Here is a 24631-nt window from a genome sequence, read left to right on the forward strand (position 1 = left end):
ATTAAAGCCCTGAAATTGATGAACACTGAGCGACTTGCCAAATTACCTGACAAAATGATTTCCACAGGAAACTCGTTGTTTTCAGAAAAATGCAAGAAAGTAGTCAGAGCTTTGAAGCGAACCAAACAAATGACATCCTAATGGAGGATTAGCTGGAAGATGCCTGAGGTTTGGAAAACGACCAAGTATTACTCTGGAAAACTCCTTTTATTCTAGCTCCTGGAGCAGCCCCAAGGCCTGAATTGAACTTATCTATGGTAGTTTTTCTCCACAACTGAAAAAAAGTGCTGGAGTTGAATTTGCCTAAATTATTGTTATTGAGAGTTAATTTTAAAGAAAGAAAATTGAGATTGTAGTTTCAAAAGTTGGGATTGAACTTGGTAGCCTGATGTGATCGGGGAATTAAAAACAAAAACAAAACAAAACAAATCCTGGGGCTTTTTGGGTTAGAGAGGTGCCAAAACAGAATGTGTGTATATCAGTTTTCTGGTTAAGCAGAAAGATTTTTTAGATCAAGGGAAAGGGAGTTTGTCGTATATCCCAGTTTTTTTGTTCTTCCAAAAAAGAACCTTGTGTTTTCCTTAATGAGTTCATTTGCCAAATGACTCCATGGCTTCTTTTTCCAATACTTGCTTCGATTCTTTATTGGGCTGATTATTACATCCCATAAGACACTAAAGTTTCTCGTACATGGCACCTTCAGAATGAATGGGAAGTCGTTCAGGAACTTGGTCCTGATGGAGACGACCTGGAATGATGGTGAAGAGGTTTGGATTTTTCTCCCCAGCGCAACAAAGCATTAAGGAGCGTGTGGAGGAAATGAGATTGTGGTCACGGGACTGGCATAGCAGGTCTCCTCCACTCTGTTGGCTCTGCCACCTGTTAAGGTTGCTTATTTTGTTTCTCCTGGTCTATGTGCATGGTACGTGTTCTGATATGGAGGGTGCCCCATCAGTAACGCTCTCCATGCCAGTAAGAGTTACTTGATGCAACTACACTTTTAATTCGTCCGGTGACATATACTTAAGAAGAAAATGAGTAAATTTTACTAATGAAGCTGCTGCATTGCTGAGATTGGCATGGACCTCCTCACCCTGTGAATTTTAATCAGTCTGTAAATCCCCATTTATTAGTGATAGGTAATCTACGGATGTCTTACTTTTTAATGGCCCTCCGAGAAAATTGAATGTTGTTGAATCATTGGGGTCTTCTTTGATATGCATGTAACTCATGTTCCCATTAATCACTGCTCGTCACAGATTAATGAGAGAGACCTCTTTATACAAAGATTGGTAAGGAAGACACACACAGTGATTTCAGTGGCCCTCAAACAGCAAAAAAAGTCAGTGGCTTGAGTCCGAGGGGAAGGTTCTGTTGCATCCAAAAGATAAATACAGCCTGAGAAGTACAACTTTGAGATGGGCTGGGGAGGGGTGGGAAGAGGGAGGTGCCTCCTCTACAAGTGTCACTATATGGCAGTTAACAGCAGGGAATCCTTTAGGAAACTGTTCCCTGGGATTTAAAACTTTTATCATGTACAGGCATCTGGGTGGCTCAGTTGGTTGAGCATCCAACTTTGGCTCAGGTCATGATCTCCTGGTTCATGAGTTCAAACCCCATGTTGGTCTCTGTGCTGACACTCCAGAGCCTGGGACCCGCTTCAGATTCTGTGTCTCCCTCTCTCTCTGCCCCTGTCCCATTCACACTCTGTCTCTCTCTCTCTCAAAATTGAATAAACGTTACAAAAATTTTTTTTAAACTTTGATCATGTAAAATGGCCCTTAAATCTTGAGGAATTTATAGCTGAAAGATGTGAAAAGAGGGGTAAGGAAGAAGGGATAGAGAGCCCACTTACGAAAATAATTTGTCAACAATAAATAACAAAGATTATAGGTCACAGAGGGTGTGGAGTGGGAAGAAGCTGTGGTTTGAGAGCCAGACCAGCATGTGATTCAATTCTCATTTCTGTGGGTGGAATTTACTCTCTTTGGACTTTGGTTTTCCCAGCAATAAAATGACTTACCTGGACAGGTTTTCTTGAAGTCTTCCCTTCCTCTAACAGTCAGTGCTGATAATGTAGAGAACAAAATGCACATGGCATTGATAAATAGGGTGACAGCATTATGAGGATGAGTTGACATTAATCATGAAAGGATTATGGGAAGAGGTCCGGTATGAACATCTTCATAAGTGGACAGGCCTGTGCAGGAGGATGACAGAGCCCAGTGAAGAGAGCGAGGGCTTTGGAGTCAGAGAATGGGTCTGAATCAATACTTGCACCTACTGTGTGTCCTGGGGAGTGTTTTTTGCATAGTCACCATTTCTTCATTTGACCCACAGGACAAATACAGCCTCCTTATTTGGTTGTTGACCAGGATAGCTCAGATATTGGATGTCCGGGGCACAGTACGGTGTCTGCACATAGTGGGCCATCAGCAGTGGGGCTTTAACTTCTGAGTAATGCATATGTGCTCTGTGTCACTGTCACATTTAGCAAATATTTCCTAAAATTGTTGTTGTTTCTTTTTGAGAGAGAGCTCGCGAGCAGGGCAAAGGGGCAGAGGAAGAGAAGAAGAATCCCAAGCAGACTCCCTGCTCAGCTCAGAGCCCGACACGGGGCTCAATCTCACCACCCTGGGATCATGACAGAGCCGAAAACCCAGAGTTGGATGCTCAACTGACTGAACCACTCAGGCGCCCCTAAAATCGTTGTTTAAATAACTCTTAGAATGTAAATTTTATCACACGTTCACTAGGGAGCTTACTATTTCAAAGGAATCTAGCTCAATTCTCTTCATAAGGGGATTTTTATAATGCTAATTACCTATTCATAATTTTATCTGGCTTATTAAGTTTGGCTTCTGTTCTTTGGCATTTTTTTAAGTGGAGCGAGCCTGAAAGCTCACTAATATCTTGCTTCATTCACATTTGCCCTCTATTGTGAGCAGCTGTGATGATATGTGATGACTGACTTCAAGAAAAATGCCTTTGCCCTCCTCTCTTGAAACATTAAACTGGGGGAAGCTTTTCTTCCAGCGATTATTCTCACAGGTTGAATGTTCTTTAAATTGCAATTGACAGAGTGCTTAGCGAAATGCTATATTTAGGAACTATTGTGTACCTATGTCTATTATCTGTGTTTCCATTTCTTTTCCACAAGGCGGGTGTTTCCATGGAAAAAGTGCATTTGTTGCTTAGGAGATTGTCCACTCTTGTCTTCTTGCTTATCTTTCCCATTTAATCCCAGACAGGTTTGTAATATCATTCACAGTTGCTGTGGAGACTATTATGATGTCATGTGTGTGGAGCTATCATTTAAGGTGGTGACTTTGCAGCCAGATCTTCCAAAACAAGAAGGGTGAATGCACGTGCGTGTGTACACACACATACACACACGCACTGCTCTCCGGAAGTCTTCCTTGAAATGATAGTACCGTAGACTTTTTGAAGGGAAAAGTGCATCAGATTTTCTTTTCATACTGTAGTCGAACTTCTATTCTGTTCTCAGACAGCTTGGCTTCTCAATCATTCAGGATTAAAATAGTGACAAGAGAAAGGATGTACAACTTTTCTAACATAAGATACTTCTAAAACTGCAGCACTCTATAGCAGACCCAATTAATTTGTAGCATGCACCCAGATCTTTCCCTACAAGCTGGTCATTCTTTATTAATCAGTTTAACTGGAAATGAATCAAGATGTGGATTCAGTGAGAGAATTCAATTACTCATAACTGTGCTAGAAATTTCATTCTCCTAAAGGGAAAATGAAAGGAGAAAAAAGACTAACATTTTATTGAGTTCTTACTATGTGACAAGTAGTTAACATGCCCAAGATCTTCTGCCTTTTCTCTCCTGACACCATGACCTCCCCTTTAGCTCCCGCTTGACACCAGCCTATAAATAAGCTTGAGTGTCTCCCATGCTGATCCCTGCTTTCCACTCCCATCTAAATCAGATTCCTGCCCCATCTCGCTCCTTCTGTTTGTTGCCATGTGTCTTGAGACAATAGTCTGTTCCCAACCAACCTTTACATCAGAGTCACGAGGGGAGCCTGAGAAAGTATGGATTCCTAGGCTCCCCTTCAGAGGTTTTTGATTCAGAAGATTCAGAGTGTGGCTAAGATATCTGGTTTCTTTTTTAGCAAGCACCCTGGGTAATTCTGCTGGGCTGTCAAGTATTGGAACGCTAATCTTTACTCATTCTCTCTTATTTCCTCTCTTCCTATTCACTCATCAGCCCTCCTCAGTCTGGCTTCCATCACTCTCCTGTCAGTGACAGTGTTTTTGCCAGGGTCACCATGGTCCTTCCCAGCTGCTGAGTACAATGGCATGTTGGCCCGCTGTAGAGCATTGGACATGGTGGACCACTCCCACTTTGGAACTCTCCCCATTTGGTGCTTGTGACACTGTTCTTGCCCAATCATCTCTCCAGCCTCTTTGTTGTCAGTTCCTTCTTGGTATCCTTTGTGGATTCTAATTCTTCATCCTATCTTTAAATGTTGGGTTTCCCCCCGCCACCCCAGGATATTATGCTCAGCCTTCTAATCTTATTTCCCTACAGATGCTGAGCAGTTTCATCTATTCTTATGGCTCAACTACCAGATACGTTGACCCACATGTACCTACAACCCCACCATCTCTTGCCTAAACTTCATAGATACCTTTGTGTTCTAGACACATGTGTTCCAATGCCCTGTAAGCTCCTCACATTCAGCTTGTTCAAACCTGAGCTTATTGTCTTCCTCACTAAACCTTCCACGGCATGTTTTCTCCCAGGAGAGATCCCACTGTCAGTCAAGCCAAAAACTTGAACTCACCGTGCTATAATTTTTCTGACCCCCAACATTAAATATTACCAAATTCTCCCAGTTTTTCTCCAAATATATGTATATGTATGTATGTACACAAACACACACACACACACACACACACACACACACACACACACACACAGTGGTTTCCTCCAGACTTCTGCACTTTATTACCCCTTGCGAGAGTCTTCCTCCAGGTTCTCCCAGATATCTAGTAGGAATTTATGTTCTCGGTACCCTTGTTAGATGGTTAGCTCCATGAAGTTAGAAATATGGTTTCTTCATGCTCTATTCTCAGCATCTAGCTGAATGCCTGGCAGGTGATCAATAGAGTTAGATAAATGAAAGCATGAGCCTTCCAGCACACAGCCTCTTTGGAAATTCTTACTTACAGATCAAACCTATAAAGCAATGAGCTTGAGGGCTAGAGTGTTTAAACCCCAAATTGCCAGCAACCATGTTGGTATTGGTATTAAGTTGAGAATTTTGCAATTTATTTCCCTCCTTCGGGTCCTCAGCACCAAACTAGGTCAGCTGGAAACTTTTCCTCACACTGAAAGAGCCAGCTATTTTGTCTCGAAGTGACAAAGTTCACTTTAGAGAAAGTGTGGATTCATTGCCACGACTCTCATCTTTACAGTGAGTTGCTCAGATTTGTATATTCTCTCCTGATCTATTCAGATTAGCAGTGAATTACAGGCATGGTCAGTGTGTCTTGAGTCTTCTCTGTCACAAAGGGTCACTATGGCAGTCTTGTCAGTGAGCCTCTGATTTCCCCGTTGGATCTTTCACAAAGTAGGAATACTTCTGTAATAAAATATCATTAAAAATTAAAACCTGTCATTCCGTTTCCCCCCGGGTATATCACACACAGGCAGAAAGCAGAGCTCAGGACAGTGGGCACTTATCCAATCAGCTGATGACTTGGGAGCACTGAGAGCCTCCATTTTCTTTTTTGACATTATGGAAGCCACTCAGCTTCCCTCTGACTCTGTGACACCATTGGTAAAACCTGCTGAGTTTTCTGGCCCTTCCCTGGATATCTGCATTATGTATAAAAGCATTTGTAGTTACTTGGAGGAAATATGTCAACCTGAATAAGTGGTGATTAGTATAGCCATGGGTGATAGGTGTGACATTTGAAAGTCTGTGTTTACAGTTACTGTTTTTAGGATTCCATTTGCAGTGTTTTTCTGTGCTTCAGCCACTCCCTGTGAAAGATCATGGAAATGGAACATGTGGGAAGACTTGTAGGCTAGTTTGCTGCATAGCCTGCCATGTAGTAAATATAACCATCCTAGCAAGACCTTGACTAGCCATGCTAATGAGGACTAGGCATGGTATGGATAATTTAAACCTACAGATAATGTAAAAATCTCAAGTCACTCGGTCTTATCTATCTTTTCCTGCTGTCAAATCGGCAGTCATTTGAATTTTACATTCTATTCCTTCCCAGTACGCTTTCATGAAAGGCACTAATGAGAGGCAAAATGGCCAAGAGGCAGGTGGGTTACTGGAGAAGGAGCTGTAGCTGGGGGATGAGCTGAGGCAACCACTGGATAATCAGCTCCTGAAAATCAGCTTCAAAAAGCATTATTAAACTCGTCTTGACTGCTCCTGAAAGTTAGACAGTCATTCTGTTCTGCAAGGCATTGACTGAGGCCTCCTCAGAGTCAGGTTCTATTCAGGGGTATGCAGGAAGAGAGAAGTCGAGAAGGTAAACGAGACCTACACAAAAGTGTACATCAATTCCTACAATAGAACACAGCCCCTGCTCAGTGTCATAAGGGAAGTTCCATGTGTTGGGGGCTCAGAGGCAGGATCCTGGCAGAGTAATATTGACGGATTTCACCTCCTGGCCTGTAAATTTATCCTTCCAGATTTCACTATGGATGTGTAATCAGAGGTTAATTCCTATTCTGGGCCTAAGGTCAGAAAGCAAACACCTCTCTTATTCCTCAGTCTTTGGAGAAACACATGTCTTAGAGCACATGGTAGCAGGGGTCCAGTAAGTATGTACAGTTTTTCTTCACTGCCTCTGAAAAAACATGTTTTAATTTTTTTTAATATGTATTCATTTTTGAGAGATGGAGAGGTAGAGAAAGAGAGAGACAGACAGAGACAGAGCACAAGATAGGGAAGGGCAGAGAGAGAGGGAGACAGAATCCAAAGCAGGCTCCAGCCTCTGAGCTGTCAGCACAAAGTCCAACGCAGGGCTTGAACCTACAGACCACAAGATCATGACCTGAGCTGAAGTTGGATGCTTAACGGACTAAGCCACCCAGGTGCCCCAAAACATTTCCTGTTTTAAGGGACATTACCAGCTATGCTTATTCTTTCCACATTTTTCCTAATTTTGCACCTGCTGCCTTCACTGATAGTAATTAACCAAAATCTTTGTTTTACAATTTACTGGGTTTACTTAATAAAGTAAGTAATGTTCCTTACAGTTGTATGTTCCTGGTTATTTTCCTTCCTTGTCTGATACTTTATGACACATTTGTGGGTTGACTAAATGTCACCAACTCTATCCATAAGTAGCTTCACAAACAAAAGGAACTTTTCACTCATAAGAGGATTACAATTGAGGGGGTTTTAGTCTCTTGTGGGTCAGTGGTTTTTAATATAAAAGAGAGAGTTTTCCCAGTTTGGTATAAGAGAGTCCTGGCTCCATATGGTCTTAGCCATTTTTTTGTCTGCTGAAAATTTCTAGATAATAGTTTGATGGTTATATTTTCCAGGCCAAGATAAGCCAAATATGTTTTCAGAGAGTGACTTTAACTGCATTCTTCATTTTCCAGCATTCTAAAAATCAGGATAATGCTCCTGTGAACTCTATAAATGTCAGTGATTGAGTGGAGGGTCAAGGTAGCCAATAGAACGATGAATAATTTCACAGGGTATCATTCCTCCTCTCTATCCTCAAATTCGAGAGACTGACATGGGGAAAGGAGAACAAAAGGCTTAGGCCTAAGGATGAAAGGCAATGAACTCCCCCTTTTAAACACGACATTGGTCAGCAAACCATCTTCTATCAGGCTTTTTGTTCATCCTGCTGATGAGCCTTGGAGGTAAAGGAGGAAATACATCACTTGATAAATATGAATTTGATCTGCTGATCTCCTTTCCAGTGATGTTCTTCCAAAGAAATCGTCAATGGGTGAAATTTAAAAAATAGAGTAAAATTGAACATGTCAGGGTTCAGTTGGGTTCATCATCTGCCTGTGGAGGTCACTATTTTTACTCCCAGAAAGAAAGATTGACTTATCTTTGTCTGTGTAGATGGGGTACTATGCCAGGTGCTGTGAAATGAACCATTCTTTCTCTCAAGGAGCTTGGACTAAAACAGATGGGTACAAGAGCATGTAATGATCATGGTATACCCATAACTTTTTATCCCTTCTGCCAAGGAATTGAGGCCCTCTGTCCCCTGCTTGCTGGAACATTATGTTGTAAACAGCCATCTTCATGACCTTGGGAACCCTGCACAGCCCAGGACAGATTTGGAAATGCACAGATGCTAACAGTAAAGTCTGAAATGTGTAGCATTTCAATACAGCAAAGCCCTAGATAAGGACTGGTGTGACAGACACTGTGTTTCTAACCTACCACTATTTCTTCCTGCCATTTTGGACCCCTGCCTATTTCTTATACCTGCTGAGAGCTCAAGTCCCCCTTTATGATCTGTTTTCCTATCTCATAACCCTCACAGTCAGGCAACAAACTTGTACTGTCAGGAGTCTATCCATTATATCTCATTTAAATCTCTATCAGTGTTGCAGCTTAATCCTGTTTCCTACTGGCTGACCTCCAGTAGCATAGACAATTGCCAGTCAGATTTCTGTGCATTGGTATCTTTTCCTGTGTTGAAGATTATTAATCACCACCATCTTCTATCAGCTATACAATTCATGTTCCTTTGATTTTTCCTCATAAATTTTATTTTCTAATCCTTGAATTGTGTCCTGCTCATCTACTCCAGTGGGTAAAGTGTAGTGCTGTACAGGGCCTCAGCAAACCATGTGAGATCTTTCCTAGGCCCCCTTCAGCCGGTGCCAGTCATGCACTCTGAGGACCTGGCAGCCCGCACAGAGCGGGAATGACACAATATGAGCAGTGTTAAGGACTGGATGTTTGTGCCATGCCAAAATCCTAATCGCCAATGTGACAGAATTTGGAGATGGGGCCTCTAAGAAGGTAATTAGGTTAGATGAGGTCATAAGGTAGGGCCCTAACCTGGTAGGATTAATGCCTTATGAGAGGAAACACCAGAGAGGTCACTGTCCACTCACGTGCACTGAGGAAAGACCATGTGAAGACACAGCAAGAAGACAGCCATCCACAAGCCAAAAAAGAGAGCCCTCACTAGAAACCAACCATGCAAGCACCGTAATCTCAGACTTCCAGGCTCCAGAACTGTGAAAAAATAAACTTCTGTTCTCTTTCCCTTTTTTTTTTTTTTTAATTTACATCCAAGTCAGTTAGCATATGGTGCAACAATGATTTCAGGAGTAGATTCCTTAATGCCCGTTACCCATTTAGCCCATCCTCCATCCCACAACCCTTCCAGTAACCCTCTGTTTCTTCTCCATATTTAAGAGTGTTTCATGTTTTGTCCCCCTCCTTGTTTTTATATTATTTTTGCTTCCTTTCCCTTATGTTCATCTGTTCTGTGTCTTAAAGTTCTCATGTGAGTGAAGTCATATGATATTTATCTTTCTCTGACTAATTTCACTTAGCATAATACCCTCTAGTTCTATCCACATAGTTGGAAATGGCAAGATTTCATTCTTTTTGATTGCTGAGTAATACTCCATTGTGTGTGTGTGTGTGTGTGTGTGTGTGTGTGTATATATATATATATATCTATATATATATATATATATATATATATACCACATCCTCTTTATCCATTCATCCATCGATGGACATTTGGGCTCTTTCCATACTTTGGCCATTGCTGATAGTGCTGCTATAAACATGGGGGTGCATGTGCCCCTTCGAAACAGCACACCTGTATCCCTTGGATAAATACCTAGTAGTGCAATTGCTGGGTTGTAGGGTAGTTCTATTTTTAATTTTTTGAAGAACCTCCATATTGTTTTCCAGAGTGGCTGCACCAGTTTGCATTCCCACCACCAGTGCAAAAGAGATCCTCTTTCTCCGCATCCTCACCAACATCTGTTGTTGCCTGAGTTGTTCATGTTAGCCGTTCTGAGAGGTGTGAGGTGGTATCTCATTGTGGTTTTGATTTGTATTTCTCTGATGATGAGTGATATTGAGCATTTTTTCATGTGTCGGTTGGCCATCTGGATGTCTTCTTTGGAGAAATATCTATTCATATATTTTGCCTGTTTCTTCACTGGATTATTTGTCTTTTGGGTGCTGAGTTTGATAAGTTCTTTATAGATTTTGGATACTAACTCTTTATCTGATATGTTGTTTGCAAATATCTTCTCCCATTCTGTCGGTTGCCTTTCAGTTTTGTGGATTGTTTCCTTTGCTGTGCAGAAGCTTTTTGTTTTGATGAGGTCCCGATAGTTCATTTTTGCTTTTGAAAATAAACTTCTGTTCTTTAAGCTACCCAGCCTGCAGCCCTTTTTGGCAGCCTGAGCAGACAAATGTAAGCATTTCTTGGACAGTCTGCACTGCTTCTCTGTGACTCAACCCTTACAGAGTTTGTTCCCAAGCAAGCCTACCATGATGCTTAGATTTCTTCTCCCTATCATTCTGACCTACTTCTCTGGCAGACTGTTTAAGACAAAATTTTCAACAGGACATCTTCTGGTCACTGATATTGAGGAATCCATCATATGCAAGAGTTTGTTGAACCAGGCTTTTACTCTGTGGTGTCATTAGCCTTCCACTGGAGTTGGTTTAATCTGTAGTACCTTTGAATGTATTTCAGAGTAAGCCATATCATGAGGGCATTCTACTTTATTATTAAAATATCAAGAATCACTGTCTGATGAGGTCTTCATCATTATGTTTTAATTATATATAGAGAAAAAAGAGTCAGGGTGTAATTTAAAAAATGTATTTAAATTGACTTTGAAGCACCTTCCAGCCATTTGTTCAACAGTTAAACTCCCTAGAATGCCTGCTGTTTTTGCTCTAATTTTTGACATTATTATCTTTCTGGAAACAGAGCTGCTATTTAACTCAGCTAGTACTGAACAGAAACTGATTATTCTCTTTTGATGTAACTGGAGTGACTTAAATGCTCAGTCTTTTGTGTTAAGGGAAAATTAAAGCAGAGGAGAAAAGTGTTCTGTCTTACAGCTCAAAATAAATATTTCAATATGAAGTGGCTATAATTTCGTTAGGAAAAGTGTATTGGGTCATTTGGTGTTCTGTAACAAAGCCTTAGAGACAGATGTTAAGCAGTTCCTACCGGGCTCTTTGTTCTTCAGAGATGCAAAGGCATACTTTGACTTTGGTCGGGATACATGATGGAGCAGAAGGTGAAGCGAAGTTATACTGAAGACTCTTCTTATAAATCAGAGACTTGTCATTACCTTATCCATAATCCATATTCCTGTCAAAGTTCTTCAGAAATTACAATGCTTTTCAGTCATCACATCTTAAAGTACTTACTATATCAGGGACAACTGTGGCTTCAGAGATTCAGGTAGAATTCAGACAATTAGATCATCCTGAGTGTTGGGCAGTGAGTTGTAGCCTCTCTCAAGAACATCCTTGGGTGTTTACTCGTTTCTGAGGAGCAAAGATCCAAGAATAAAGATGAAATCAATGAGTTATAAAAAAAAATGATAAAGTCAGCAAGATTCACAGAGCCCCTTGGGCTTTCTCTTGATAGCACAGTTTGGAATTCACTGAAGACTAGGCTTCAGAACTCTTCCTTTTGTTTAGATGAAGGGTGCAAATTGGGTTGCTCATAAGCCTGTTTCATTCAAAAGAACCACAGTGACAGTCCAGCTGTATCCTTTTCATTCTTCAGATGACTTAATGACCATTCCTAATTAAATTGAGTTATGTTGGCTACAAATATCAATATCACCCAGGACTTCGATGCCAGTCCCATCTAGCCTCTCTACTTCGACATCTGGCTGTTGCAGCAAACTCAACACGCACCGAACCATTCATGTTTTCTTCTCAGAGCGATCCCTCCAACCTGGCCATTTCTGTCAGCATTCAAAGGATCTCTCACTCAACTACAGCGAACCTTTACTGAGTACATATTCAGTGTCAGGTATTACATCAGGAGAGTCAGGACCAAAGTGAGAAAAGGGATGGGGCACGAAGATACATGAAAAGGAAAAGACAGGCCCTGATCTGATGAAGCTGACAACCTGTCGAGTAGGTGGTGTGAGGCATGGAATGGATAATTGAACAACCAGTGTTCCACTGAATATTGGTTTATGACAAAATACCAAACTTCTTACACATCCTTTCTTCTTAAAGCCCCATCCAAATCTATTGTCTTGTCATCTTAGGATAAAGACATTTGCTTTACTAACAACAAAATAAAGACCATGTACCCTGCCTCCTATCTTGCCAGAAAGATTGTTGCTTTCTCTCACTTTTACAATGAATCATGACAAAGAATAATGATAACTATATGATATCTCTGTCATTAATGGCACTGAAGTCACCGATGCTTTCCTCACAGCAGGCCTTGACAAATAACAACACAATTTTCATTTTCACTGGGTAGCCAAGCAACTTACAGTCTGGCATCAGCATATGTTGTTAAGAGCTGTAAGAGCTGTAGGCATTTTGTGAGTGTTCACCTCCATGTGGTTATGAAAATCTCCCAAGAAAACAAGAGCAAGGTAACTGTGAATAATGGGGTTTATCTTACCTTGCTGAGCTCCTGAATATTTTCTGTACTCTGGAAATAATTCAAACTCTATTATATGTCTGGGTAATGATACCTCCTTATTGTACATGGAGCTTTTGTTTTTAATATAAATGAACTAGCATGTCAGGAATATGAAGCAACTGGAAATAAATGTGACTGTCCGCAACAGCTGTGAGTTGTAAGAATATTCCCTTTTTTACCTTAATATATTGGAAGTTCCTCCTTCAGTTGACAGGTACTATTGAGGTTTGGGAAGCCCATGTCCTTCATGTTATGTTTGGCACATTTAGTGGCATGGATCACAGTCCAGTGAAAATATGAATCTTATCACATGGATTTTATTGACCTCAATTTGCAATAGATGTTACTAAAATGCTTTTCTGAAAAGGCTGAGAGATACTCATTTGATTGGGTAACAGGGTGAGCATTTGCATATTAAATTTAAGCTACATTAAATACTATGGACAACTGGGGCGCCTCGGTGGCTCAGTCGGTTGGGCAGCTGACTTCGGCTCAGGTCATGATCTCGCGGTCTGTGAGTTTGAGCCCCACGTCGGGCTCTGTGCTGACAGCTCAGAGCCTGGAGCCTATTTCAGATTCTGTGTCTCCCTCTCTCTGATCATCCCCTGTTCATGCTCTGTCTCTCTCTGTCTCAAAAATAAATAAACAGTAAAAAAAAAATTTTTTTTAATAAATAAATACTATGGACAACAAATGGGCATGTGTATGCAAGTATATACATAACCCTGAACTCAGTGCAATAAAGTAGTCAGAGTCCTAACCTAGAACTTTTTTTTTGAGCATTCTTTACTCTTGTTTCCATGTCAGTTTGGCTGTTCTAAGATCTCAAGTGTGTCCCATTGTGACTGTCCATCTTGATAACATCTCTGTGATTCTCCCTTTACCTCTAATCGAATTGAGTAAGTTATGCTGTGTCATAAGTTTGGATTTCATGAAGTTCGTATTTTATAAGTAGGGAAAGCAATGTTCTGCATTGTGGTGTGTAAATCTAAGTGAACAAGAGTTCTGAAGTCTGATTTCTTCTACCTCTTTCTACGCATTTGGACCCACCGTTGACTTTGCAGTTGAATTGGAAACTTATTTAGCATGCATCCCATGCTAAATAAGTGTCAGTAACAGTTTTAAGAAGTCATGAAGACATTCTGATGTGAATTTTGCTTTTCTGGACTATACATATGAAGGAGTAAGTGAAACTGGACCAATTGTGTACAGCTTATCTGGTTTCTAATATTCATTAATCCTTCATCCAAATGGTCATCCTGATACAATAAAGCAACTCAATGATCATTGGTCTGGGGGTGACCAGTTTATTTCAGACTATAAGGGCACTCGTTCATTGATTCATTATTAACCTCTTAGAGCCCCTACTAGTAGGATATAAGCCATGTCTAACTAAGAAGGTGCAGATCTCATACTCCCAAGCACAATCAGCAAATCTTCTTCCCCATGTACCCACATTTCTTCAGATGATCCCATTATAGTTATTATAACATGATAAGTGTATTCATACTAATAGCCCGAGGCACAGACACAAATGAATGAAGCCAGGCTGCCTTCCAGATCAAATCCCCTCTTGTCCTGGAATCAACTCTCTAGCCCTTTCCTAATACGTGAATCAGCATCTGGATGTGAGGGGGGGAAAATGGTAACAGCAGTGCCATCACAGGATCCTGAGAGCTTCAGATTTAATATCTACTACTCTAGAGCAAAATTCCCTGACACTGTCTTTAACATCTCCCCCCTTCTCCTTGTGTTGGGGAACAAATGAACCTAATTGCTCTGATCTAATAAATTATACTTTAAGGATCATGAATACCCACAATACTGGATGCCTCTTCCTTCAGATCAGATAGCATGATAGCATCCTGTAGTTCTCAGCAGATAGCTCTGCAGTGTGGTTGTGGAAAACCCAGTATCACATCTCAGTGTTTGGAAAACTGGACAGCAACATGCAAAAGAAAGAAATCGGACCACTTTATTACACCATACACAAGAAATTCAAAATGGATTAAAGACCTAAATGTGAGACCTGAAACCGTAAGAATCCTAGAAGAGAACACAGGCAGTAACCTCTTTGACATTAGCCATCGAACTTTTTTCTAGATCTGTCTCCTGAGGCAAAGGGAATAAAAGCAAAAATAAACTAGTGGAACTACATCAAAATAAAAAGCTTCTTCATAGCAAAGGAAACAATCAACAAAACTAAAAGGCAACCTACAGAATGGGAGAGGATATTTTCAAATGACATATCTGATAAAGGGTTAGTATTCAAAATATATAAACAGCTTATACACTTCGAGAACCAAAAAACAAATAATCCAATTAAAAATAGACAGAAGACATGAACAGATATTTCTCCAAAGAAGACATACAGATGGCCAACAGACACCTGAGAAGATGCTCAACATCACTCATTATCAGGGAAATGCAAATCCAAACTACAACAAAGTATCACCTCACTCCTGTCAGAATGGCTTAAAAACACAAGAAACAACAAGTATTGGCAAGGATGTGGAGAAAATGGAAGCCTAGTACACTGTTGGTGGGAATGCAAACTTTGCAACCACTGTGGAAACAGAATGGAGCTTCCTCAAGAAGTTAAAGAGAGTTCCAACCTATCATCCAACAATATACTACTCTTTACCCAAAGAATGTAAAAATACTAATTGAAAAAGATATATGCATCCCTATGTTTATAGCAGCATTATTTACAATAGTCAAGATATGGAAGTAACCCAAGTGTCCATCCATTGATGAATGGGTAAAGAAAGATGTGAGATACACACACACACACACACACACACATACAGGCACACACACACATACATAGAATATGCGATATATACAATGGAATATTACTCAGCCATAAAAAAGAATGAAATCCTGCCATGTACAACAACATGGATGAAGTTAGTATAATGCAAAACAAAATAAGTCAGAGATAATTACCATATAATTTCAGTCATATGTAGAATTTAAAAAACAAAATAAACAAGCAAAGGGACAAAAAAAAGAGAGAGGGAGGCAAACCAAGAAACAGACTCTTGTGTGTAAAGAGATAAACAAACTGATGGTTTACCAGAGGGCAGGTAGGGCAGGGAAATGGGTGAAATGGGTGATGGGGATTAAGAAGTGCTCTTGTGAGCACCGGGTGATTTACAGAAGTGTTGATCACTGTATTGTACACCTGAAACTAATATAACACTGTATATTAACTAACTGGAATTTAAAACAAAATATATATATTTTAAATCAGTATCACTTCCAGGGCACCTGGGTGGCTCAGTCAGTTAAGCATCTGACTCTTGATTTCTGCTCAGGTTGAGATCTCACGGGTTCATAGATTTGAGCCCCTCACAGAGCCTACTTCCTCTCTCTGCCCCTTCCCTGCTCGTATGTCCTCTCTTTCTCTCTCTCTCTCTCTCTCTCTCTCTCTCTCTCTCTCTCTCTCTATCTCTTTCTATCTCTGAAAACAGATAAAAATTTTTAAAAATTAGCATCACTTTTTTCTTTCTCTTTCACCCTCCCCTCCCCCTCCCTCCCCTCCTCCTCCTCCCCCACCCCTCAGGCTGACCCTTCTCTTCCCTCTCTGTCTCCCTCCCTAACCCACCTGTCCTCCCCACTCTGCTGAGAGCCATTTGATATCAGAGCATGGTGCCTGAGGATATACTTGGGTATAGAAATACCTCTGCAACAGAAATGTCTTAAGAGTTGTGTGAATCTACATAGCCAGAAAGGAGCATGAGTTTGAGGGCCTCAGACGTAGAAGGTTGGGGGAAACTTCTGCTTCTGAATGTATTTAGTCTTTCATTCTTTACCAGCCAGTTGTGGTATAGAGGTAGACTCTGTTATTGTTGAGAATTACCACGTTGTCTTATGAGCTACATGGGTTGTATGTACTCACACTTAACCACTTTACAAGTGTGTTTTCTAGAGTGGAAGTTTAATCATCTTTAGGAAAGGGCTTGGCTATCCTCAGACTCATGACCTTGACATTGGAGTCTTTCATGGTCAATACCAGAACACATTCCTCCCACGCCTACACATTCCTCCTTGCAATGCCCATTCTGTCACTCCCCCTGTGCAAACCTTACTCACTTCTTTAATACCTCCCAGTTCCCGGAAGTCTTCATTTTAGTATCGTGATTGTTTTTGTCGTTTTCTGTCTTCAAATAAATTAGGGCAGGGAGTTTGGAGAGGCCACACCAGGAGTCCTGTCACCGACTATGAGTACACAGGAGAATTCCACAACAGATTTCAGGTTCTCCCTGCCCCCAGGGCTACTATGTACTTGTTAGGGTCAGGAGCTTGGAGCCTAACAGCTGAGGGGCTAAGGCCAATCACTCCTGTTTATTGTAACAAATGCCAGCTTGGATGAGTCTCTTCATCTCACTGAACATGACATTTGCTTCTGTATCTGAAAAATAGATACAATGATACATTCCTGCCGGGGAATTCTATATGGACTTGTTAAATGAGATAGTGCATGTAAATAGTTTCTCCTGGTCCAGAATCATAGTAAATGCTCAGTAATTATTAATTATAAACATTATGGCTTGTTTATTTTTTTGTTATTGATAGAACAGATTAGAAATATATAAGAAAGTTTTACTCTAAATTCATATGAATATAAAATAAGGAATGGAATTGCAAAACAGATTATATGAACCATTACTCTGTGTCCCATCCCACATCTTTTTGTATATTTAAAAAAAATTTTTTTTAACATTTAATTTTTGAGAGACAGAGACAGAGCGTGAGTGGGGGAAGGGCAGAGAGAGGGAGACACAGAATCCAAAGCAGGCTCCAGGCTCCCAGCTGTCAGCACAGAGCCTGACACAGGGTTCAAACCCACAAACTGTGAGATCATGACCTGAGCCGAAGTCAGACGCTTAACTGACTGAGCCACCCAGGCGCCCCTATCTTTTTGTATATTGAGCATGCTACACCTTTACATTAGAATGTATATTTTATTAATATAGCTAGCTCAAATTCTTTTAGGTAACCTAGGCTAATTTAGTATTTAATGATTCTTCCTGAATAAAAGATAGCCCTGTCTTATTGTCATTCTACTCAATTCGCATGTTAGGGGCCCAGTGTAATTATTTCTTTCCCCCACATAAGCCACAGTTGTTGAATGCGGTTGATGAATGGGTCACAACCTCTTATTTTTCAGTCCCACTTGGAAGCCAAGAGGATGAAGGAATTTATGTCCCTTGTGATAAACCAACACATTCACCATGTAACCCACACATTATACTAGACAGACAGATGGATAGATAAAGATAGAGACATAAATACAGATTAAAAAGGTACATGTTATTAACATACTTGGGGCACCTGGGTGGCTCAGTCAGTTAAGTGTCTGAATTCTGCTCAGGTCATGATCTCGCAATTTGCGAGTTCAAGCCCCGCATCAGGCTCTGTGCTGACAACTCAGAGCTTACAGCCTGCTTCAAATTCTGTGTGTGTCTCTCTCTCTGCCTCTACCCCACTCATGTTCTTTCTCTCTCTCTCAAAAATAAATAAACATTAAACACACACACACACACACACACACACACACACAAACACGCTGCATTAGTTTCTTAGGACTGCTGTATTAAATGACTGCATATCTGATGGCTTAAAATACCAGAAATGTATTCTCTCACAGTTTTAGAGGGCAGAGATCTAAACTCAGGGTATGGTAGGACTCTGTTCTCTCTCAAGGCTCTAGGAGAGAATTCTCCCTTGCTTCCTTCAGCTTCTGGTGGTTCTGAGTTCCTTGGATTGTGGCTCATAACTCCAATTTATGCCTCTGTTTCCAGATGGCTTTCCCCTTGGTGTTTCACATCCCCCCTCTGACTTTTTCCTATAAGGACACTTGCCATTGGATTTAGGGTTCAGATAATCCAGGATGATCTCATCTCAAGATCCTTAACTTAATTATATATACAGAGATTCTTTCCCCAAATAAGGTCCCCTGGACAGGTTCTGAGGAGTAGGATATGGACCCATCTTTTGGGGAGCCAGCCTGCTATACACAAATTCTAACCATTCTGCATACCTGTCATAACCACTCTGATATTCTATCATTTATGTTAAGTTTGGAAGTGAAGTGTATTACTATTACTTTTAAGCACAAACACAATGACAGCTGTTCGGGTGGCTGAAAAGTTGCTTCAACATACTGATTACAACTAAGATGCTTAGACGTAAAACACCTGGGGTTGAAGAAGATCGCAAAGCACATCCTGGGAGTCTTTGGAGGAAGGCTGGATTCTTATGAAAAGCACTGGTCCACCTGGGATCACATGTCTGTCCTCCCAAAGGCGGACGGCTATAGAAAGTCATGAGATGCATCTGTCTGCAACAGGGGCCTGTGAATCTTCCTTTGTGATTTGCCCCTGTGAGACCTCAGGAACTGATCTGAGACAGCCCTAGGTGCAGTGGAGAAAAGGTTTCCTGCTAGATCTGCCCTGGCCCTAAGCCTCATCCTCTTTCCCATCTTCACCCGCACCGTCATTGCCTTCGGGCCTCTGAGTCCCGTGACTCAAAGATGCCCTCACGCAGGGGCAGGGGCAGGGCCAGCCTTTCGTGGTTACCTGCAAATCCCAACAAGTTGACAGGTTGAGTCACCATGAGGACACAGAGCTGATACAATTTGATATTTGAACCTCTGTGCAAAACTGAACTGTCATGTCAATTATTGCCCGGCCCGACACACCAGCTCGACGGGCAGGAAGCCCACTCTGCTAGGCAATGTTAGAAGGTTATGTGGATTTCCTTCTAACCAGAGAATTGAGACTACATTTAAATCAGCAAGAAATGCTTATCATATTGCAGGCCTGGTTGCTATTGTTTTTCCCCTTTCATTTGCGACTTTACACAAGGGCCCACAGTGACACAGTACTGCCTATTAGAGGATGGGTTAAACATGTCCGTATGGCACGGTGACATGGCTTCTCCTACCTCACTCTTGGGAGGCAGCAGACTGTCTCATGCCTGGCACGTCCTCCTGGATTCCTCCCTGACAATTAGCCAGAATAAGGCTTTCCCTAGATGCCTGGAGTTCTGGAGTTATTCCCATGGGGGAAACTCATAAGAACACTCTCCTTCTCCTTTATAGAATAGAACAAAACCCAGCTGGAGAGGGGAACAAAACTAACCCTTACCCTGGGCCAGGCTTTGCACCTGTGTGTTAATCCATTCCATCCTCATAGTGACCCTGTGAGGAGCTATGAATCAGTAAACGAAGTAGAATACATGATGTCAGCGTCAGGGTGCTTCTGACTTACTATCAATTGTTACATAGCCTCAGGTATGATTACCTGTGAGGGAGCCAAGTCCCAAAGAGATTAAGTTACCTGGTGAAGCTTTTCTGGGCCAGGCTGAGACTTGAACCTATGCTTGCCAACTCTTTGCTCTTTCTCCTGCATCAGGTTGCAGGTTAATTAATGCAAATACGTTGGTCCTGCCTGGATTCAAATTCCTGAGCTCTGGACCTGCAACGTCAGAAGCAAGAGGGACATTCGAGATGTCAAGCAGCTTCAGTCAGCCAGAATACCCTGCAGTGAGCTGCCTTGGCACCCAAGCTTCTGTTCAGAGGCTTTGGCACAAGCCCCTATTAGACAGTGCAGTGTCTGGAAAGTCTGAGTTTGTAGGGTGAAGACCGGGTGTGAGTCCTGCTTAGGCTTCTTACTTGCTGTATGGCTTTGGGCAAGTCCCTCAATGCCTCTGATAAGTCTTGTGCATCTGTAAAATTAGAATAATACACCCATCCCATGCTTCCAACAGGAGGCATGATGGTGGCATAGATACAATGTAAGAATTGCTCTCCATGGGGCGCCTGGGTGGCTCAGTCGGTTAAGCATCCAACTCTTGATCTCAGCTCATGGATCTCAGCTCATCCATGCACGATCTCACGTTCCTGAGTTCGAGCCCCACATGGGGATTCTCTCTCTCTCTCTCTCTCTCTTTCTCTCTCTGCTCCTCCCTCTCTCTCTCTGTCTCAAAATAAATAATAAAAAAAAAAATTGTGGTCCAAATGTTCAAGTGCTATTATTACAAGGAGCTGCGTGGACTCATAGACTCTCTTGCATTAGAAACCCCCAGCCATGATCACAACTGTGAACGTGTCAGGCGGGCACAGAAGCCCAAGATGCAAAGACTACACCACAGCGGTGCGCACGCCCTCCAGGCCATCAGCACTGCTCTGTGCACTCTGACTCTGGCCTAGTCTGCATCTCTAATGCCTTTTAACAATGACAACAGTGTTTGTAAGGCCGGTGTTTTATTGACACCTGAGCTTGCATAAATCGCCTTCCACGGCGCATAGCACTAAGTCGATGCCTCGGAAATATTTGTTGAATGAATAGAAGAATGAATGCATGCCTCCGAGATTCTTTTCAGTGAGCTGCGAGGTTACAGCTATCATATCACGGAGGCTAATGTGCTGACCTAGCAGCCCTCCTTGTCAACGCCTGGGTGCCTGAGCTGCTGCCTCCCAGGTCAGCCCAGGGCGGTCTCCGGGCTGGAGGGCCAAAGTGGCAGTCTTAGAGCCATCCTTCTGTCAGGCGCGCCAGGGGGGGCACCTCTGAAGCCTGCGTTGACATTTAGCCCCCCCTCCGTAGTAAAGTGCCTCCCTGGTGCCAAGCACCCACTCAGTGGCAGTCCATCATCTGGATTTTTCCCTCTGTCAACTATTTTTGGATTTTGCCCTCTGGACCAGTAATCATGATGCTACGTTTTGAGATGTCAGCCAGACATTCTGAATATTCCTGACCCTCCTCACTGGGAGCTGTTGCAGGAGAGGTGCTTCCGGATACCTGTCACCATCCATGTTTCGTCCTGTCACGGAAGACACACGTACCCCCTGACAACCTCTAATCCTTGGCCTTGCGCCTGAAATAAAAATGATTGCTTCCTAACACTCCTTCTCACGGACCTCTCGCTGGAGATAGATTTTGATGAATTCTCTATTATGAGTTCACTGGCACACGATTACGTCTCCTGCGCCTTGCAGTACAGAGATGTTGTTACCATGTGACTTGACTGTCCCGAGGCCAAAAATCCAATAAAGAGGGCACGCCAGCCTTGTTACGTGCACTGCTGCTTTCCCACAGCCCGTCGCCAGCCCAGGTATTGCACTTTGGGGGCCGGGTCAGAAGCTAATTGAAATGGCTACCACATTGCACCTTGCAGAAAATCCTTTCTCTAACGTGTGTGACTGGTTATGCCTCCGTGTAGAAGTCCTTCTCTTTTGCTGTGCAAAGCATAAGTGGAAATATAAAGTCTCAGGGGACGGGGACTTTATTCTTGACTGGAGTGAAAATGTGACAGAAACAGGACTCTCACGAAGAGAGTGCGTCAGTGGATGTCAGCACTTTCCTCTAACAGAGTGATCCGTTTTTAAAAAATGTTTTTTGTAATCCTCCTTCACTTTATTTACTTCAGTCCGTGTGAAGAAGTTTTCGGAGTAGATGGCAAAGAACAATTCTTAAAATGTGTGAATACCAAATGTAAGATAAAAAAACATAATTGCAGTTTAGACTTCAGATTTATTTGAAAAGGGGATAATGATAGTAATTACCCAGTTTGAGTTTTGTAGAAGGCTAATTAGATCCCCAAAGCATTTGTATGCACAAGGAAAACCATAAATACAAAAGACCATCTGGTCCTTATCAGCTTACAACACTAACACTGTCTGTAATTATTTTTTCTATATTGTTTTGATGTTGACATTTTATGAAGCAATACATTTTACCCTGGTTAGGGGTAACCTACATTTTTGAAAACCTGGGGGGCTGCCCCCTTTGTCCTAATAAAATTTCAGGACTCCGCAAGAAAAAGAGATACTGTTTTTGAGAAACAGGTAAACATCCTTTCATCACAACCATTGTTCCTGAGACGAGTTGTTTATAAATTTCTCTGGCTTATCTGACTTGTCTTGTTAGTAACTAAGTCTTCCAAATACTTGGATTCAGTTAAGTTCTTCGGCTGTTGTTTTGTTTTAGGTGAAATTGAGAATGACACATTTAGCTGTGTTGTACGAGAACAGAAATGCAACATTCATTAGTCACTTTCTATAGTTAGCACTGTTCCTGGCAATTTGAATATTACAGAAGTAATGTTATTTGTTTTCATATTCATTGTCTGCCCCTCCCACTAGAATGGTAGCTTTAAAAGGGCAGAGACTTTTATCTTGCTCGTCTTATTGTGTCTCTGGCTCCTACATGGTAGGTACTGCATGGTTATTTGTTGAAGTGCAGGAGTGAATGAAATAGACTACATGATTTCAGCCCCAGGATGATATGATTTGCTATCAGCTGTTATGTAATAAACCACCTCCAAAATTCAGTGGCTTAACAACTAACATTTCATTAGGTCTCAGGATTTTGTTGGCCAGGAATTTGGACACGACTCATCTGGGAATGAGTGTTGATGGAGCTCACTTGGTGGTGTTCAGTTGGCAGATAAACCGATCTAGAGGGTCTGAGAAAGCTTCGTCATATGGCTAGTCCTTGAGAGAGATGGGTAGAAGGTTGGGATCACCTGGGACTGTTGATCAGAGCACCAACCTGACCTCCCCATGTGGCTGAGGCTTCCCACAGCATGGTAACCCTGAGTTCCAAGAGGGCAAGAAGTTGCCAGCTGTGTGAGAGGATGGGCCTGGAATCGGCGTAACATCATTTCCACCATAATTCATTATTTAAGCAAGTCACAAAGGCCAGCTCAGATTCAGTGAGAGGGTAATTTAACCCCTCCTCTCAATGGGGGAAGTAGCAAAAATAACCGCAGCCACCTTTAACGTACCATACCGTCTAACTGATGAGAAAGGCATGCTAACTGAACAACCTTAAAACAATAGTTAGACAAGAATGGGAAGTCCCACATATATAAACTGTCCCGTGGATGCAGAGTAAGAAAATCTGCATGATGAAGGGAGGCTTTGTGGAAGCGACACATGAGTTTTGAACTGAGCCTCGAAGAAACCATGAGATTTCAAACCCTGAAGATAGTAGAGGGGAGGCATTCTCAGAAAAGCATGTTTTGCTCAACTCTGGGTGTAGAACCAGGATTGTCAACACTGATGACATTTGTGGTTCTGGCAACTGTCGGTTTGCAGTAGAGATAAAAGCACGTGATCGTCACCATTTATTTTGGAAAGGCACTGTTGGAAGCAGAATATCCAATTTCCCATTGCAGTTCTCTAAAATGCTGGTTACATTTCTCCCTACACAATCCTTTGTTGAGAGTTACCTTTCGGAATCATGCTAAGAATAGATTTTTGTTAGATCTGTTCTGCCTTCTTCTTTCCGATATGAACTAGGACAATTCCTCTTTTCTTTTTCCTATTGGTTTCTAGGAGGCTTAGACCCCAAATTGAAACTCAGGCAATTATGTCGAACCATCCATTTGACATTTTTGCAGTATCTCCTTGACTTTGATCCTAATGTTTTAATTCTCCTCCTGCTTTGCTAGTTCATTGTATGAAGTTTTGGCTTTTAATCTGCCTCAAAAATTGCCCACAAAATAAATTCAGCAAACGTTTACTGAGAGCTTATGCTAATCCTTAGAGTTAGAAAAAAATGATATATAAATAATTATGAACAAATGACATAGATCCTTACTTAAAAAGAATTACATAGTTTCACTGGGGATCCATGTAGAGGAGGATGGGAGGAACAGCAGCAGATTTGAGGAATGGACTTCAGATGAGGTCATTTCTTTTTTCTTTTTTTGTTTTTCTTCCAATTTTTATTTAAATTCTGGTTTGTTAACATATAGTGTCATATTGGTTTCAGGGGTAGAATTTAGTGGTTCATCACTTAGAATAGGACACCCGGTGCTCATCAAAAGTGCCCTCCTTCATGCCCATCACCCCTTTAGCCAATCCCCTGCCCCCTCCCTCTGTCAACCCTGTTTGTTCTCTATCATTGAGTCCAAATGAGGTCATTTCTTAAAATAAGATGAACAAGGTGAGTTGTG

At 41.7% G+C, this 24631-nt stretch overlaps 1 protein-coding gene across 5 annotated transcripts in view; it reads left to right on the plus strand.

Annotated features, from left to right (window-relative positions):
- FAT3 (FAT atypical cadherin 3) overlaps positions 1 to 24631 on the plus strand; it is a 667149-nt gene that overhangs the window by 406999 nt on the left and 235519 nt on the right. The window lies entirely within an intron of this gene.

This window comes from Panthera pardus, unplaced genomic scaffold, assembly GCF_024362965.1.
Source record: "Panthera pardus isolate Hobbes unplaced genomic scaffold, ASM2436296v1 HiC_scaffold_12, whole genome shotgun sequence".
NCBI classification, from domain to species: Eukaryota; Metazoa; Chordata; class Mammalia; order Carnivora; family Felidae; genus Panthera; species Panthera pardus.